Source organism: Podarcis vaucheri, assembly GCF_965113315.1.
Source record: "Podarcis vaucheri genome assembly, chromosome: 4".
In the NCBI taxonomy this organism is placed as follows: Eukaryota; Metazoa; Chordata; class Lepidosauria; order Squamata; family Lacertidae; genus Podarcis; species Podarcis vaucheri.
The window spans coordinates 28,648,174-28,668,269 of record NC_138762.1 but is presented as its reverse complement, the minus strand read 5'-3'; the positions used below and the strand labels follow the sequence as shown (position 1 = coordinate 28,668,269).

The 20,096-nt window shown below is 43.3% G+C and overlaps 1 protein-coding gene across 3 annotated transcripts in view; it reads right to left on the bottom strand.

The window, feature by feature from the left end:
- Positions 1-20,096, bottom strand: part of MTUS2 (microtubule associated scaffold protein 2) — a 297,375-nt gene that overhangs the window by 71,950 nt on the left and 205,329 nt on the right. The window lies entirely within an intron of this gene.

Below are 20,096 nucleotides of genomic sequence, written 5' to 3'. Positions count from 1 at the left end.
AAGGCTTGCTGATCAGAAGGTCGGCGGTTCGAATCCCTGCGATGGGGTGAGCTCCCATTGTTTGGTCCCTGCTCCACCCACCTAGCAGTTCGAAAGCACGTCAAAGTGCAAGTAGATAAATAGGTACTGCTCCGACAGGAAGGTAAACGGCATTTCCGTGTGCTGCTCTGGTTCACCAAAAGCGGCTTAGTCATGCTGGCCACATGACCTGGAAGCGAGATGAGCGCTGCAACCCCAGAGTCATCCGCAATTGGACCTAACGATCAGGAGTCCCTTTACCTTTTACAAAGTGGAATGGTAAAAGGCTTATTTACTAAAGGCTTCATTTTTATTCTACTTGGTCTTCTGAGAACTAACGTAGATGAGATGTGAACTGATCTACCTTTTAAAAAAGCAGTCATGGGAGAAGGAGGAGAGGCTCCAACTTTGATCAGAGCGGTAGTGCCAGAAAAGAAAGCACTTAACCTTCCCACTGGTAAGGGGGCCTGAGAGCCCACCGCCCAAAGACATCAGCCAGCACAGCATCTGAGTTGGCATAACAATGGGCGTTATATGTATTTACCGGTATGTGTCTTTCAATGAACTGAAATGAGTGAAAGATTATGAATTGTGGGGAGAGAGTGTGTGTGAACTTGACAGCTTTTTATTACTATTATTATTAGTTGCTATTTTGGTAATGTTGTTTTATAGATTATACATGCCCTATTGATTTGTTAATCACATAATATGACTTTTGCTGTAATTGAGATGTTTAGCTTTTTTTTTTAGTTGCTGCTTTGTTAATAGTGTTTTATAGATTGCAATTGTTTTATTGGTGGTTTGCTATTTATTTTTAAAAAAATATGCTGTATTTGTGATGCTTTATTATGTCCAAAACACCTGGAAGGTACCAGGTTGAGGGAAGACTGCTGTAGTTTCATTGAGAGTGTGCAAGCATTCCTGCATCCTCATCTTGCCTAGGGAAGGGCCTCTTTCAGTAGAATACTAGCTGTGCTTTTGATTGAAAAGCAAACTGGCTTGTGTTTGCTGCAAGAAAGGGGAACTTATCCATTTCTCTGCCTGTGATTTCAGTTTCCTACTATATTACTAGGAAACAAGTGCAAACTGCCATTCTCTCAGAATAGAGCCTTGCACTGTTTTTTTTATTATTGTTTCCCAGTACAATCTCTTTCAATCAGCACATCCATATTGATCTCATTCTCATATCTAATCACAAATTATCAGGCTTTGCAACCCCTGTATATTCTCTTCAGCTATTTCCCAACCCAGAAAATAATCCCTGCTGTGCTCTTCGCATATGCATGGAAATAAGTGCTTTTAAAACATTTTCTAAAAAGGCCAGCACTGGGAGTAAATGGGATGCTTAAGTAGACTGAGAGATTACAGTGTTTTGTGGCTTCAGTGCTCGCAACAGAATGAGGAGGGGAGTATAAGGCAAGTGATATACTGTACAGAATTCCACAGGAAAACTACTGTATTGTGCTTAAAAGGTAAAGGTAAAGGTACCCCTGCCCGAACGGGCCAGTCTTGACAGACTCTGGGGTTTGTGCGCCCATCTCACATCTATAGGCCGGGGGCCAGCGCTGTCCGGAGACACTTCCGGGTCACGTGGCCAGCGTGACAAAGCTGCATCTGGCGAGCCAGCGCAGCACACGGAACGCCGTTTACCTTCCCGCTGGTAAGCGGTACCTATTTATCTACTTGCCCCCGGGGGTGCTTTCGAACTGCTAGGTTGGCAGGCGCTGGGACCGAGCAGTGGGAGCGCACCCCGCCGCAGGGATTCGAACTGCCGACCTTTCGATCGGCAAGCCCTAGGCGCTGAGGCTTTAACCCACAGTATTGTGCTTACTCTCATCATATTAAAAAGAACACAATGCAGTGCTATTTATATGCCTGTGCCTTTTAAAGAAGTAGTCACCCTATCCATACATGTGGATTTGGTTGCAGGAAAACATTGCCTTGGTTTGGCTCTGCAAACTTTAAATTTTATTATAAATATATATCCATTTTAGAGCAAGCAAGAAAACACATTTCCGGCCAAGGCAGGTGTGTGAGAGAGGTGTGTGTCTTGGCTATAACTACACACACCACCAAAAAGTTTGCTGTTTACCTGTGTGGGTCCCAGCTGAAAGCAGCACTTCCGAAATCAGAATGGATTCCTACAAACATATTGGGCCTTTTCTCAAATAATGAAGCAACATTAAAAATTTAAAAGAAAAGCAACCTGCTGTAGTCAAAAGAGAACAGGAAAACCACAGGCCGATGAGCAGGAATGATTATTATTCTACGTAAGCAAAGATGTTTTGGTGCAGAATTGCAAAGAACAGATCACAAATTAGCAAACAGTAATTAAGACATGCAGTCTCAAGTCACCGCTTAGATTCTATGGCGGGCCTCTATGTAATATGCATGCCACATTCCGCAACCCAGCCTGACACAAAACACCAGTCAAGTACTGCAGCATATAGGATGTGAGATGAATGTGCTTTTACACACCACATGTGTACTAGAGAGCTAGGTAAACTGCATTACTGCCAGCAAAGATTGGATGTGTTAATTCTATATAACCTGGCTGGGCACATGTACCAGTAATGTGCTATCTTTAAAACATTTTCTCGCGTTCTAATTTAGATTTGTTCCCAGAGGTGTTCCACTAATTCTTCTCCAAAATCTCCCTTCCCCCCTCATTTTACTCTAAATGAAGTTAGCATAGCCCATGTATTGTCTTATGCAAATTTGTGCCCACTTCTGCTGATGTGACAAAAGTGTCATAGAACACTACATTTATTTATTTATTTATTTATTTATTTATTTATTTAGAAGTGCTTTTAATTGATCTTGCCTCAACACACTGTTTTCTTAAGTTACATTTTACTGCTGCAAACAGTCTTAGAATTTATATGAAGGGTGGTATAAATACATTGTTAACAAAATAAGTAAATAAATCTCATTTCAAATGAACTATCCACATAATCTTAATGCTATTTATTATTCATGGTGTTGTGATTACTAAGCTCATTTGGATAGCTTGCCTATGGAATCTCTCTCCCTCTCTCTGGCCAATTTAGCTTAAAATTCAAATTAGAGAAGAAGTTGCCTTCAAGAAGAAAATGTTTTATTATTATTTGCCCAGTAGAATATGTCAAATGTCTTTTTTATTGAAAATTCATGTGCTTATCTGTTATTCTCTTATGTGAAATTTATTATACAGAGAACACTTCAATTTACAAATCTGGCTGGCTTCCAGCGTGGAAGTCATTCTTCTGTTTGAAGTATGAGGTGTCAGGGGAAGTTACATAATCTCTTCTGAGAAGGCTCTTTCATTACCAACCGGGGGGAAATGCCTTTAAAGTTATTTAGTATGAAATGCAGCTTTGAATAAATACTGTTAGCATTTGAAATACAGCAGATGTAGTGACTAATTGTAGCATTATCGTAGGAAGGCGGAAAGGCAGCCCCAAATACGACCTGCTTGTGTACCAAGCAATATTGTACTAGGAAATGCCCATTATATGCAAACTGATCTTGTTAGTACATACATTTTGGTTCTGCAGACAGGCAACATGAGTCAAGGAGAATACTCTCAGAAGAGAGGAAACTTTAAAAACAATTCCGTATCTGACAAAGAAGGTTTTGAAATTGTGGGGCAAGAACATAAAGAACAAAGGAAGAGCCTGTTGAATCAGCCCAATGTCCCATCTCAGTCCAGCATCCTGTTCTCAGCAGTGTCCAACCCGATGCCTGTGGGAAACCTGAAAGAAGGGTCTGAGCACAAAGGACTCTCCCTTCCTGTGTTCCCAGCTGCTGGCATTTCAGAAGCAACAACGCCTTTGACTATGGAAGCTGAGTAAAGCCACTGTGGCTAGTAGATTTAAATAGCTCTCTCCTCCATGAAGTCATCTAATCCTCTTTTAAAGCCATCTAGGCTAATGACAGGACACGGGTGGCACTGTGGGTAAAACCTCAGCACCTAGGACTTGCCAATCACATGGTCGGTGGTTCAAATCCTCACGGCGGGGTGAGCTCCTGTCTTTCGGTCCCAGCTCCTGCCCACCTAGCAGTTCGAAAGCACTCTTGAGTGCAAGTAGACAAATAGGTACCGCTTTATAGCAGGAAGGTAAACGGTGTTTCCGTGTGCAGCTTCGTCACACTGGCCACGTGACCCAGAAGTGTCTCCGGACAGCGCTGGCCCCCGGCCTCTTAAGTGAGATGGGCGCACAACCCTAGAGACGGACACGACTGGCCCGTACGGGCAGGGGTACCTTTACCTTTACTAGGCTAATGACAAACCTAGACAGCATCTTAAAAAGTAGAGACATCACCTTGCCAACAAAGGTCCGTATAGTTAAAGCTATGGTTTTCCCAGTAGTGTTGTGTGGAAGTGAGAGCTGGACCATAAAGAAGGCTGATCGCCAAAGAATTGATGCTTTTGAATTATGGTGCTGGAGGAGACTCTTGAGAGTCCCATGGACTGCAAGAAGATCAAACCTATCCATTCTGAAGGAAATCAGCCCTGAGTGCTCACTGGAAGGACAGATCGTGAAGCTGAGACTCCAATACTTTGGCCACCTCGTGAGAAGAGAAGACTCCCTGGAAAAGACCCTGATGTTGGGAAAGATGGAGGGCACAAGGAGAAGAGGATGAAAGAGGATGAGATGGTTGGATAGTGTTCTTGAAGCTACCAGCATGAGTTTGACCAAACTGCGGGAGGCAGTGGAAGACAGAAGTGCCTGGCGTGCTCTGGTCCATGGGGTCACGAAGAGTCGGACACGACTAAACAACTAAACAACAACAACTACAGGCTGTTGGCCCTTACTGCCTCCAGTGGGAGTGAGTTCCAGCGTCTAACTATGTACTGTGAAGATTTACTTTCCTTTACTTGCCCCAAATCTTCCAAATTTCAGCTTCTTTGGAGATGTATGTATTGTCATGAGAGGGAGAAAATGCACCAAGAAAAGTTTTTCCTCCATGCCATTCTATAATATTGTGTCATGTCACCTCTTAGTTGTCTTTTCCCTAAATGAAAAGGTCTCAGGTGCTGCAACCTTTCCTCACTGAGGAGAATGCAGAACTGAACATAGCGGCTAAATTATTTGTACATTTGTTTTATTCGTTATTACATACACACGCCATGTTTCCTCCAAGAACTCAATGTGTGGCTTACGTGGTATTTCCTCTCCCCATTTCATCCTAACAACAACAATCCTCTGGGGGTAGGTAAGGCTGAGAGACGGTTATTAAGTAGTGGGTTGACAAAGCAGATGACACAGAGATTTCTCCAAGTAGTTCTTTATAAGTAAGCTGGAACTGAACTGGACAGCAAACAGCTCAGCTGGCCTGCTTTTATAGGCAGCTGGCTGTCAACATGTAACAACAACAGCCCAGGGTTTCCCACCTAAATTAACTGACGTGGACCTGAGTGAAAACTAGGTATATACACAATTCCCCCCTGGTGGCCAGATTGAGAACTTCAATACATAACACCAGTGATTGGCCCAAAGTCACCCAGTGAGCTTCATGGCTGGAATTTAAACTCTGGTATCCCAAGATAGCTCAATCGGTAGAGCACGAGATTCTTAATCTCAGAGTCATGGGTTCGAGCCCCACATTAGATTCCTACATTGCAGGGGGTTGGACTGGATGACCCTCAGAGCCTGTCCCAACTCTACAATTCTATGGTTCTCTATAGCTTTCTAGACAATCTGAATTAGGAGCTAGTCTAACAACTATACCATGCAGGCTCATCATAATCCTAGTCTCCCAAATTTTGTCCTGCTTCAAATCAAACTGGCAAACTTTGTTTGAGGGTGAAACCTATGTTGTAGACAGTAGCTACTCAGTCAGGAAACATTGCCATCAGTTCCATAAATGATTTTTTCAAGGACCACAACAATACAAAATGAAATGGGGGCTGGCAGGGGATGAGTGGGCAGAGTGGGGTGTTACAATAACACTGAATTAAGTTTCTGTTGCTCAGAATAACAACATGATACAGCTTAAAACTAAAAGACACAAATCCTATGCCAATACTGTAAGGGGAAATATTTCATGCAAAACACCATTGTTTACATTTCCCTGTTGGGGGAAAAAATGAACACAGCCTGCAGCATAGTATTAAATATGTATCCCATAATTCCTGGCAATATGGTTTGCAATACATGCTGCTTGAAACAGCCTCTAACCTCCCGAGAAGTAGCTGTAACACAACAGACCGAAGGTCAGGTGAATGGAGGCACCATACTAAATGAAAGTTTAGTCTACTTGCAAAAGTTGATTCCCATCACTGAAATGAATGGGCTGGAATGCTTGCAAGAGTTCCATGTGTGTGGTGGAGTGCAGAGAGGTTTTTAGGTTGGGACAATAGTATTCCTCTTTGGACAATCAGCCTTTAAGGTTACTAGACTGTGCCTTTGTAATCAACGCTCAATATTTAGCCTTTGAGTTTGTCAGCCAGCAATCAAGAAGCCTCATCATGTCATGTGGCTATGTTGAATTTAGAGATGTAACAGAGGAGGAGCAGAGACAGAAAATAGTTTGCAAAAAGAGTAGTAAGAAATGGTACCAGCCCAATCTATCTTTTTCTGGAAACACAGACCCAGAGAGGGAGATAAAGCCAACTGATCATTTTATTCCGCAGGCAGCTAATATCAGTGACTGATTTCTTCAAGTCAGAGTTCACACTTTATGATTATTGCAAACGGATGTACATTTTCAAGCAAACACCTGCACAGCATCCTGGAGGTCTGATAAGCATACAGATGAGGCCTCTGAAGAATTTCTCAGAAGAGTGCAGTGTTTTCAAGATTATTTCATGATTTTATAAAATTAAGTCCACTGTAAGAGGGACGTAGGAATAAAATACGTAAAATAACGACATTAAAATTGCTATTATTTTAAATCAAGAGTGTGCAACAAATTGTATCAAACTGTATCAAATTTAAGCAAATTTAAGCAAAAGGATCTTGTATTTTTGTATTCAGGCAAAGCTAGCTTAAACCCACCACCTCTTAATAAAATGAGCCAGTGTTTATTATTAACAGTAAGACAATGACATTAATCTCAGTGCATACAACAGATGTTTTCCTACTACTGGGGGAGAATATATTTTCATATTCATCTTTTATATTTCTACCCTATCTCTAACTATTCTACTTTAAGGATATTCAAGACTATGTACTTTTCCAAAAAGCAACTTAAGCCCATCATTTTAATGGATTCCAGGTTGTAGGGGCAGAAGTAAAACCAGCAAATAGGGCATACACACCATACAGCCAGTCACCCCTTCCTTATGAAAACCCACCCCCATATAAAAATGTGGGGAAATTGTTTATCCTGCTATCAACAGTACAGTACTTTCAGCAGATTGGATAGTGGATATTACTGGAAAGAAGGCAAGAAAGTGCTGTCAGAGTGAGACCTATAGATTCTCAGCTACACCAGTGTCAAGAGCAGGAGTCAGCGAACGTCAGCAATAAAACACCTGGAGTCAGTTAACTCTTTATTCAAGAAATGAAAACACCTCAGGCCTAGTGGTCACAGCAACTCTCCCCAATAGGTCTTGCCATAATGAGGCAGTTGTGAGGACTGAGTCCCACCACTCCCTGAGGTTCCTTTCCCAGTAGCCTACAGCTCCATCGTCTTGTCTCTCATTGCTCTGCTCTCTATATACCTCTTCTGGTTCTGGGAGCCCAAGAGGGAGGGGAGCTAGTCACAGCAGGAAGGGGAGATTCCCTGGCTTCTTCAGCAGCCTGCTTCATCTCTGCCTCCTGTCTCCTTCTCCTCTTCTGCCTCTAAGTCTGGACTGCTCTCTGCCACAGACTCTTTCTGCTCACTAAACCCTGTTGCCTCTTCAGCTTCCGATGCCTTCTCCTCCTCCCAGTCTTCTCCTTCTGACCACTCATTGTTGTCCCACCACCAAAACCCTAGGGGGGGCTCCCCAGCTGATGTCTCCCATCACCCCTCTGCATCCAGCCAGTTCGTGACAACTAGGGGCAACGTAGCAAGTCCTGTGATAACATTCCCCTCTCAGAGCAGGAGTTAAATTGCAGCCCACCCTGGTATAGCGCAAGGAGCAAAGCAGGTGCACTGAAATGCCGCATCCCACCCCCTAAAAAAGAGCCAGTTCTGAAACTCTCCAAGTAACCCAATTTCAAAAGTGTATGGGAGCAATCAAAGCACAGAAACTGCTTTGGCTGTCAGTTTGACATTCCTGGACGGGACCCAAATTCCTGCATATGTCGGTTCTCCAACACGCTATACATCAGCAGCCATCTGCTTCGTATGGCAAGGTGCCTACTTTGATGGTGCAATCCTGGTTTTAATAGGAGAGATGTGCCCATGAAAAGATATAATAGATGCCACATCTTCTCCTTAAGGAGCTCCTCCCCAACCCAAGCCCACACGCTTATCGCAAGGAAAGCCATTTGTTGAAATTGTATATCCCCAACAAATATCCTTTCCTGCTGTTGCCTTTAAAGAACATCATTAAAGAATCATGCTTCCCCTAAAGGCATGTAGAGGCACAGCTCAGATTTGAGGGGATGCTGCACGTTCAGCACTTCCAATCCCTATTGTGCAGCGCCCTGACAGAAAGCCTCAGCTCAGGCTAATGCCCTGCTGGCCTACAGAACTAACAAAGGCCCCTGTGGAACCAGTGTGGGCCACACAGTCTGTATGGCTACTGCCCAGCTTTGAATAAAGATAGCAAATGGTAGCTGCTTTTTCCAGGGATGCTCCACATCTCTTTCTGTGACTGCATACACACCATACAGGGACACAGGTGGCGCTGTGGTCTAAACCACCAAGCCTCTTAGGCTTGCTGATCGCGAGGTCAGCAGTTTGAATCCGTGTAACGGGCCATGTAACGGGGTGAGCTCCTGTTGCCCCGTCCCAGCTCCTGCCAACCTACCAGTTCGAAAGCATACCAGCACGAGTAGATAAATAGGTATCGCTGTGGTGAGAAGGTAAATAGTGTTTCTGTGCACTCTAGCTTCTGTCACAGTTGTCCCGTTGCATCAGAAGTGGTTTAGTCATGCTAGCCACATGACCCAGAAATCTGTCTGTGGACAAACACTGGCTCCCTCAGCCTGAAAGCAGATTTGATCACTGCACCCCTTAGACGAATTCGACTGGACTTAACTGTCCAGGGGTCCTTTATCTTTACCTTTACACCATACATTTAAGAGCACATTCTGCCCCAGCAAAGAATCACAAGAACTGTAGTTCATCCCCTCACAACCCTTAACAAAGGGTTCTCTGGATTCTTCGGCAGGGACAACATGCTTTAAATGTATCGTATGTAAGCAGGGAAGTTGGGATTCCTTTGCGTGGACAAACTCCCATGGACTAAGGGCTATTCTCCTGCCTTGTTACTGATTTCCTAGTAATATCTGAATCTCAGCCTGGCTCCTTAGGAACTACATTTCTTAGCTTCATTTCTGCTTGGCCACTTACCTCTCTCATTTGTAAGAAAACAGGATGCTGCCTTAGTATACTGACTGTCTAATTTAGTATTACGTACACCAGTGGCAGGAAACTTCATGGGTCCAATTGGGCCAGCATTTCATTCATTCATCCATTCATCCATTTGGTTGGTCCATTAGTCCACTGCACCATGCCACACCCACCTGCCCTCCTCCTGATGCCATTTATGAGTCCAGGTGTGGGGCAGGTAATGATGTGTAAAGTAGGGTACCAACAAACAGCTGATGAGAGCTGCCTACAACCCCCTGTGCTTTTGCCCATGTAATTTGATTTCAGACTGCCCAGGCAAAGGGAAACACTTCACCTGATATAATGGTGACCTCTGGTGATTTACAGGGTGCGTGGTCACAACCACCTGTCAAAATGACTCATGGGGGGTTGGGAGAAGGGAAGACCCATCCCACACTGGCTGCAAAAGTTTCCCCACTCCAGTCTACACCCTCCAACAGTGGCTTTCCAGTGGCTTAGATGGAGTTCCTTCCTAGCTATATTTGGAGACACCAAAGATTGAACCTACCTGTCAATCAGTGGACACCAATCTGATGGGCAGGTGATGTCAGTTGATGGGTGCTATGTGTTCATTTTGCATTGGCTGTGTGCAACACAGCACCTGGAAGGAACTAGCACATGGCCAAAGCAGCAGGATTTAAACTCCTGCTCTTCAACTGATGGGGTGGTAGTGGTTTGATCCAGCTCATATCTTTGCAAGGAGCAGAATTGATGCATCCCCTGATCAGCAGAGATAATTCTGCTTGGTGCTGCTTCGCCAGCATGTTTCCCTGCAGAGAATGCCCTGGTGAAGCCGGTCCCCAAAGGGAGCAGGACTGAAAGTCTCTGCTCATCAGCGGAGTCTTCAATCCTGCTGGGTGATGCTTTGCCCTGTGGGGAATGTGGAGAGGAGATACAGATCCCCACCTGTAGGATGTCTTTACAGACCTGCTCCACTCTGTCAATAAAACCTGTAAATATTAATGCAATTTATCTAGCCAGAACAAAACAGAGCAGCTATAGTGCTGCTGGAATTTCTGTGGCATGAGTGGATCAGATAGACAGATGGTGAGCTGGCTATCATTTAGGCTTTAGCTGAACGAGGGCCAAGCTGGGATGCTTTAGCTGCTTGGTTAGGCTGATTTTAAATTCCCTTCTGGCTAATGTAGCAATCAAGCATCTAATGTTTGGGATGCACTGCAAACAGGGTTGAGCAAGACCACTGCTCAACCTCCTCCACCTCTGCAGGCTAAATTTGACGGGTGGATGGTTCCACTCACCTGTCAAAGTTGAGAAGTCCCCACCCTTGATTTAAGGTGGGCGAGAGACCTACCTTTATCATGAAATACTTTTCTAGAATCTGCATTCAAGATTCAGGGGAGCTGCAATGCAAGCTTTAGGACTTCAGATTCCATGCATTTTGTGGGGGAATAATTTCATTCCATTCATTCAAAACATAGTGGCCTCAATCCAACACAGAGCTGCCATGTGTTATAAGCCCATTAAAAATAATGGCTTTAATCATGCCTAACTCTGTGCTGGACTGTGGCCCCTGGATTCATTGCTTTCATGATAATATTAATATTAAAATGTAGATTAGGAATTAATAAATCAGTCCAGTTATTAGCTCAATCTAATGGTAGTTAAGGGTGCTTGTGGGGCTGAGATTTTAGGAGGTTTTTTGCTGGGTTGTTTTTGCATTTATTAGTTAAAAAGCAATTCAGTTTCTCCAGTAAGTAATTTAGTTTCTTAATCTATCGCCTTTGGAAAACAAGGTACTAACATTATGAAGAGGCGCCTGTATAATTACATGGCTCCTTACTCAAGCTATTTTTCTTAATTAGGACATTGGCTGATAAATGCATTTGCCCATTTATCGCATGTAAAAATTGTGGTATGGTATTAAGTAGAAATATCCTATTAATTTCAGCTCTATAAAAATTTCAGTAGTTAAGTCCTTGAGAAGACTATTGACTGTCTAGCACTTAAGACCTTGAGGAGATTATCAATGAAAAACGTATTAATATATTAAGCACACAGGCCTATTCAAGCAGAAAAGTTTCTGATTTTGTGCAATCTCACAGTCGCCTTTCACAACAATGCAAGAAATTGTGGGTGCGATCAAGTGTGGTGGAATAGAAAGCATAAAGGACTGTTAAAGAAGTAAAAATTGTTCTATTTTTAACCTTAAAAAAAGCCCTTTCCTTTTGTATCAAGAGCTGTGTTTAATCAACTATGCCAAACCCAGGAACTGAGAAAGGATAAAACAGAATTTTGCCTGCTACAAAACACAGCAGTGATGCCCCAGTGCTCAGATACTGTTTGTATGAAGGCTCTGGTGTAGATAAAGTTTCTTAATTGAGCATATATGGATTAATAGATATGGTCATCCTATTATAAGCCATAGTCTGAGGCCCCATTATAGGCCTCTGGAAGCATTTGAGCTTGTAGTATTGTTAAAGATAACAGGGCAAATATATATAAAAAAGGCAAACACTTTTATTCATTTTATGTGCATTGTGCCATACCTCCAAGGAGCTCCCATATTATCTTCAAAAGAACCATTGGAGATGGACTAGGCTAAGAAAAGGTTGCTGGCAAATGAGCAGCATAGAATTGAGGAGTTGGAAGTGACAGTGTGGATCATCTAATCCAAGCCCGCTGCAGTGCAGGAATATGCAGCCATCCCATATGGAGATTGAACCTGCAATCTTGGCATTATTAACACCATGCTCTAACCAGCTGAGCTACCCGTGATTGAACGGGGATTCAAACTCAGGCCACATTCAAACCACAAATTTAAAGCGCTATGGTTGCACTTTAAATGCTCATGTACCAAAGATTTGATGCTATTGGTCTCATTTTCCCCCTCACCACAGCTTCTTCCTCACTCTCATTGCTGCTGCTAGTGCAGTAACAAGCACACACATGTCAGAAGCTTTCCTTCAAAAATGGAGTTTTTCTCCTGCGTGTTCTCCTAACAAGCCCAAGGCACAGCAAAGGGAGCCATCTGGTTTCATAACCACAACAACCTTATGAGGTCGGTCAGAGCTAGAGCTTCACATCTGAGTGGCGATTTGAACTCAGGTCTCCCCTTTCCGTGTCAGACGTTCTGCTTGACACTGGCTCCTGCACGATTCACTCTCACGCTATTGTTCCACTAATCCTTAGAACAGGAGAGTCTGATGGAAAGTCAATTTGGTGTCTGCCTACCCTGATTTTTCCAAAACCGAGAAACTCAATCCTGTCAATCATAGGAAGTGCTGAGAAGTCTTTGCAGTTATTTGACAGCCATGTCTTAAATTGCTAAGGAAATATACAAATAATAATAATAAGAAGCAGTCTAGATAAGAAGAGATCTTTACCCCACTCTTGATGTTGTGCACAGTCTCAGGTTAGAGTACCTCCACCTACACCGCAATTGCTTGAGGTATAGTATTACAGTAGTAATTAATTAATGAAATCCACCTTTATCTTGAAACAGCTTTCATTTCTTAAACAGTTTGTGGCAACTACTGCTGTCTGCCTGGAGGGGAGAAGATGTGCAATGCAATGAGTAATTCATGAATTTAGATAGGAAAGGAATAAATTGTTTTGTAAAATATTCATCAAATGCTACTAGGTAACTGTTTGCCAGGTTTTGTGTGTGTGTGCGCGCGCACACACGTGCTTCTTTTATGGAGGCTTTATACATTTTACAGACTTGCAGAAAAGCCACCCCATAAACCTGGACGTACTCCCTCCTGTTCAGAGCATTTGACACATATTGGTTGTGTACACATCATGTGCATTTAAAGCACATAGCTCCCTCCTTATCCTGGTAACTGCAGTTTGCCCTCACAGAGCTACAATTTCCAGCACCTTTAAACTACAGTTCCCAGGATATTCGTTGAGGGAGGTTGTGTTCTTTAAGTGCGGCATTCCGTATGTTATTGGACTCCAGCTTCTATCCTCCCTGACCGTGGGCCATGCGGGCTGGGACTGATGCAGGTTGGAACGCAACATATGGAGGGCCACAGGTGTCTCAGCCCTGGCTTATGACAACCTTATCTGGATGGGGGTTGAGAAAATAACAGCATATTTAAGATGACCTAGTGAATTCATGGCTGAATTCATGGCAGAGGTGAGATTTGAACTGGTTCCCAACTTTTAACCACATTGCATCTCCACTATACTCCCTCCATGCTCCAAAGCTCCAAGAAACTGCTAATGCAAATATTTTCAACCTTTTCAGGACCCACTTTTAAGCCAGACTTGCATTTGGGGACGCCTTTATATTAGGATCAGCTGGATAACTTGTTTGGTTACAGCATGGTGATGATAATGCTAATGTTGCAGGTTTGAGCCCCATATGGGAAAGCTGCATATTCCTGCATTGCAGGGGGTAGGCTAGATGATTTTCAGGGTACCTTCTAACTCTACAATTCCATGATTTGCAGGGTGGTGATACTCCAGTTGCAACCCACCTTGGATCAGGCTGTGACAGTGGGTCACGACCCACCAGTTGAAGGCTGGTGCTCTAATGCACACACGGAACTCCTGCACAATGTTGCTTTATATTGTCTCCCGTGAACCCTCTGTTCAATATATCATCTATCTATCTATCTATCTATCTATCTATCTATCTTCACTTATTATTTATGGAGGTTTCTACCCTGCCCTTCAAATTCCCAGTCCAGCTTACAATAACATCAGGAACACAATAAAAATAACGTAATACTCCAACCCAATATAGTAAAGGCAACAAAGCGAAAGAGAGAAGAGTAAAAACAATTAGCATGGACAAAACAGATTTGATTAAAAGGCCTGGAAAAGCAAGAAGGTCTTTGCTTGGTGCAGAATTCCAAGGCCCTCCTGCTGGAGGAAAGGCTCCCAGACATAGAATTAAGCCTCGGTTCAGCAGAATTCATTCACCTATTTAGATGTCCCTTTCAGCGCTTTTCATTCAAGTTTGGTATTTTTGACCAACTAAGGGCTCGTCTACAGTTCCGCTTGTCTTGTGCTTAGAAAGCATAGGGCTGGGCGGTTTTGCTGCTGCCCACCACTTTCCCCCAGAAAACTCACTGCTTAGCATGCACTAGATCGGAACAAATGACAATCCATGGAAAACCCAGCTGCTGTTTCTTCCGATTCAGCGCTAAACTGAGGATTTCCCCAGGGAGAAGTGGCAGGGCAAACGGAGGTGTAGATGAGCCCTGAGGCACAAGCTGGGCAAGACACTATTCATACATAAACACACATTTATGCACACCCACGGGACCCAATCTGGATGGGTGGGTAATAGGGTTGCATCCAGATTCCCAGAAGTGTCTGGGAAAAGCTGGATGTATGGCAGCCCTAGTGGGTAAGGACAGCTTTGACCCTTTGCACTCTGCTGGGGTCTCAGTCTGGATCACACACACCCTTCCTCCGCTCTTTGCATTGGAAAGCTTCCATTTGTGCCAATGGAAGATTTTCTTCTAAAGCAAATGGCACGTTCAGAGGGCTCAATCAGGATAAAGTCTATGGAGGGGAAGGGCGGGTTTAAACCTTTTAAACCTCCTGCCAAGGTCCTAATCCATATCACACCACCACCAGCATGCCCACTATTATTATTATTTTTAAAATGCTAGTTGAATGCACATCTCATTTATGTTCAGACGTTGAGGCTGGACACACTTACTCCTCCCTGTGAAGGCAAAGTTCCTAATCACAAAGAGGATTTTAAGTTCATTCACCCAAACACACAGAGATTCCCCCTTCAGATACTTCCTCCCAACGTGGGAAGCTCTGAAGATGAATGCAGGGACCCCGAGGACCAGGGCTCTTTTTCTAGAAAAAGAAGTGCCGCAACTCACCATGAACACCTCCCTCATTCTTCTCTTAGAGTGGCAATGGTGCCCACCTGAGAGGTGCCGGGATTGAGTTCTGGGCATGTTCTGGCTGGGAAAAAAGCCCTGTTGAAGACCCCAACGCTCCCTGCTTTAAACCCATATACATTTGCCCCTGATCTCTGAAGAGGGCTCCAGCTTGATACTAAAATGATAAGAAGAAACAGTGAGAATTCTTATCCTGAGACTGAGGAATCCTTTCACTATACAGTGCAATTTGGCCATGAATTGTATTCAAGCACAGCAATTTAGTATTCTTCTTTGATGCTCCAACAAACACCTACAGATTATATCTTTGTTTTGCCTACTCCAGCTATCAGGCTGTCTCCTAAGCCACCTTCAGCTCTCCCTTTCTCGCCTGCATTTATCCCAGGATGCCTCGCTTGATATCTACATACAGTAGGCATATTACTTTCTTAGTCTCTTGCCAAGCAGCTGATGAAGTAGAGTGTAGCCCAGAGGTGGGGAAACTGTGGCCATTTAGATGTTGTTGAACTGCATCCTCCATCATCCCCAGCCAGCATAGCCAAGGGTCAGCGATGATGGGAACTGTATTCCAACAACATCAGGGGGGCAACCACGTATTCCCCACCCCAGGTGGTGAGAAGGCATGCATGCCACAATAAACCCACTTTGCAACAGCAATTATGCAGACATGACAACTGCTAGCCAAATACTTTCGCATTTTCAGCAAATCTTTTTGTATCCTAGGGAATGCAGGAATAGCAAGATAAAGATTTGGCTGCTGCAGCAGCTTCTGCTACATCTGGAAAAGTTTCCAATTTTAGCAAAAAGCAATTGGGGTTTCATCAAGAATGTTTCAAGGCGCTCCAGTTCCTGAGTCCCAGGAAGGCTCAGCCAGATGTCCACAGTATTTACTTTTCCAGCTGTTCTTTTCTGTATTGCTTTCAGTTAGCGTGTGAGCAATTTATCCTCTGCTTAACTACTGTGTGAAACTGTTACCATAAATGCTTCATGACTTTAAAAAAGAAAACACTGACAGAGTGGTTTGTCGCAGTTACCCTCATATAAAGTTCTGCAGGGGCTCTGCCGGATAAGTCCAGGAGAGTCCAGGAGAACTCTTTGTTTTCAGAGGAAGCTCCCCGTCTCATTTCCCCATTTATATATACGGAACTTTCCCAAACACTGAAATGCACCAGACAAACGTAGTCTCTGTGTGGTTGACACACTGGAGCCAAGTGGTGGCTGCTCTTCCTTGGGGCTGATAGGGCAGAAGGCAGGGAGCCCAACACTAGGTGGCGCCAGAAGCAGAATTGTTTTCTCCATCTTCCTCCCTGCTGAGTTCTACAGGGGCAACCCTGAGACTAAGGAAGAAGAGGAAACTGGCAGGCATATATGTTTTGCAGGAACATAGGAAGCTGCCTTATACTGAGTCAGACCATTGGTCCAAGCAGCTCCATACTGTCTACACTGATTGACAGCAGCTCTTCAGGATTTAAGCAGTAATCTCTCCCAAACTTACTTGGAGATACTGGGGATTAAACCTAGGACCTTCAGTGGCAGAGGTGCTGCCACTGAGCTATGGTGTAGAGGTAATGGGTTGTGCACAGTGTCTAGAAGGGGAGAACTGAGTAAAAGAAAAAAAGTCAGATTGTGTTTGTCTATGCCACTTCTGTCTTTGAGGAAACTCTGTATATAACAGGGATGTGAGATGGGGCGCTTCCCCTGACATTTTAAAAAAGGGGAAACTCCTGTTCATGTGAGAACTTTACAATTGTGGCAAAGTTCTAAAATTTTCATTTGAAAGACACAACAATTTTTAAATTTAAATTTTGGTCTTGGGGCTACTTGTCAGTAAAGCAATGGGAAAGGCTAGTTCGTTTCCCCTTGGATAATTTTAAGCTACACATTTATGGTGAATATAAAGTTTTTATCCGCTTGGATGATTTTAATGCAAGAGTTGGGCAAGATTTTGATCTGTGCTCTGGGACTATTGGGAAAGAAGGAACTGGCAAAGCAACCAGAATGGAATCTTACTTTTGACTATATGTGCAGTGCACAACCTTGCTATTACCAACACACTCTTTCAACAACAAAAAATACATTTAAAACATCATGGAGGAACCCTTGGTCGAACCACTGCACATCTTAGACTATGTAATTTTCTGAGCTGAAGATTGCCATGATGTGTTCCTTACCAGAGCTATGACGAATGCTGAGGACTGCTGGACAGATCACCAATTAATACGTTCCACGATGGCTATCAAGTTTATACCTCAACACAGGCTTCAAGGAAGGAAACCAAGGCGCAAAATAACACTCAAGCCCTATTAAGTGGGATTACTTCCAAACATCTTGTAAGCACCATCTGCTTTTGGAGTTCCCCAGTAACATTGAGGAACACTGAACCAAGCTAAAAACATCCATTATTGCAGCCTGTGAACAAACTGTTGGATACCAAACCAAGAAACAGCAGGACTGGTTTGATAATAACAGTGAGATTAAGTAGTCTGAAAGCAAAGAGTAAGGTTACCATAACTTCCATCAAAGAGCTTCAGTTTGCTGATGACAACGTAGTGTGTGCACACTCAGAGGATGACCTCCAAACCATCCTAAATTTCTTCACAGAGCTTATGAAACACTTGGCCTATCGCTCAACATCCAAAAAAACAAAGTTCTGCACCAACAAGCACAAAACAACCCCTCTGCTGTGCCACAAATCCAACTCAATGGTGTAACACTGGAAAGTGTCTCTCTCTTCTCCTACCTGGGTCATTGTCTTTCCACAAGTGCTGACACTGATGCTGAAATCTGGGCATCGTCTGAGCTCTGCGAGTGCAGCTTTCTCCCAATTGAAGTGCAGAGTGTTTGAGGACCAGGACTTCCACAGGGAAACCAAAATGCTTGTTTACAAAGCTATTGTACTGCCAACCTTACTGTATCTTGTGAAACATGGACCACTTATAAATGCCATCTCCAACTCCTCAAAATATCCCATCAACAGTGTCTCAGAAAATTTTTACACATCACCTGGGAAGACAGGCAAACTAATGCCAGTGTACTAGAAGAAGCCAAGATCACTAGTGTTGAAGCAATGATTCTTAACATCAACTTCGCTGGACTGGTCATGTTGTTCAGATGCCTGATGACTGTCTTCTAAACTTAAGCAACTACTCTATTCTGAACTTAAAAATGGAAAGTGTAATGCTGGTGGTCAACAAAAGAGGTTTAAAGACTCTCTCAAGGCAAATAAAAAATGTAGTATAAACATCAACAATGGGGAAACTAGCCCACGAGCACTCCAATTGGAGAACAGCCTTTACCAAAGATGTCATGGACTCTGAAGATGCTTGAGCACAGGACAAATGGGAGAAATGTACTAATAGGAAAGCATGTTTGGCAAACCCTCACCACGACCAACTCCCACCCAGAAACCTATGTCCCCACTATGGAAGGACATGTAGATCCAGAATTGGCCTCCACAGTCACTTATGGACTCACTGTTAAGACCGTGTTCATAGAAGACAATCTTACTTGGCTATGAGTGATCGCCAAAGAAGAAGAAAGATTTTTTGCTTAGTTCCACTCCCAGACCGGTCACAGCCCCACCCTAAAGTCAGTGGGCTTTGCCCTCAGATCTGTCAAAATCTGCTGGGATCTATCACATCAGAGATGTCTTGGGCTCTACTTAACCAGAAGGCCTAATCCCAGGCCCTGCTCTGGTAACTATCATTCACAAACTGGCAACATTCACTGCTAAAGCCCTTTTATTAGCATGTAATAACTAAGACTCACACTTTATTGATTCATCTTCTCTAAGGTGTTAATTAGTGTGCATAGTCAATTGTGATAGAAAATACATTCTAATACTTTCAATTAAATTCATTGAACTGCCTTTAAAAAACACACCAAAAAGCAAATCGTATAGTATAATATTGCTTTTAGTTTATCACCATCAGGCCTTATCAATTAACTATTAATTCTTTTCTCTGGCCACTAGAGGTCAGCCATTATCCTGACAACATTTGCCAAACCTAGAGTGTCTAATTGCTTTGTTATTTCATTGACAAATAGATCAAATCAAATCAAGCTTGCAAAGGAGGAGAGGAAAGGCTCAAAGTTCCAGTCTTGACCAAACAGGCTTAGTGTAAGATGAAAATTATTAGTATTCTATGGGATACTTTGTGTAATTCAAACTGCCACAAGGGATGAAAACAAGAAATGTTTTGGAGATACTTCCTTTCTTTTTTTGGATTTTCAATTATTTGTAATGTTTTTCTTCTGTAAAAAGCCATTAAAATTAGCTCATTCAGGGAAAAAGTTCATTTGTATTTTGGATAACATTTTGTTGTTGCTTGGCTGCTGGCGGTGGAGGAGCTCATGCACTTTCTGCCATCCCCCCACCAATGACAGGACCATGGATGGGGTGACATCGTTCTTACCCTGGTCTTCCCCCGGGGGTTCATGACCTTTCCCCCATCAACTCCCCCTGCTAGGATTCCTGTTGTACCCAAAATGGTAAGTCTGTCCTTGAAGGAGAATCACTGAAGCTATCGTTCTGAAATTTCGATGGGATGAACATGTGTGAAATTTGCATCCAAATATTGCAGAATATCAAAAAGTTACAGACTTTTCCTTTGGGTAAACAGAAAACCTTTAAAGATGCACTGCATCTAAACCCCTGGATTATCTTCTTACAATTTGGCAGGCTTAATCTGTTTGGGCGGGGCTCCTTTGTCGGTAAATTTCATCTGGCCAAAAGGATAAAAAGTTCTAGTCATTTTTAGATTCCCC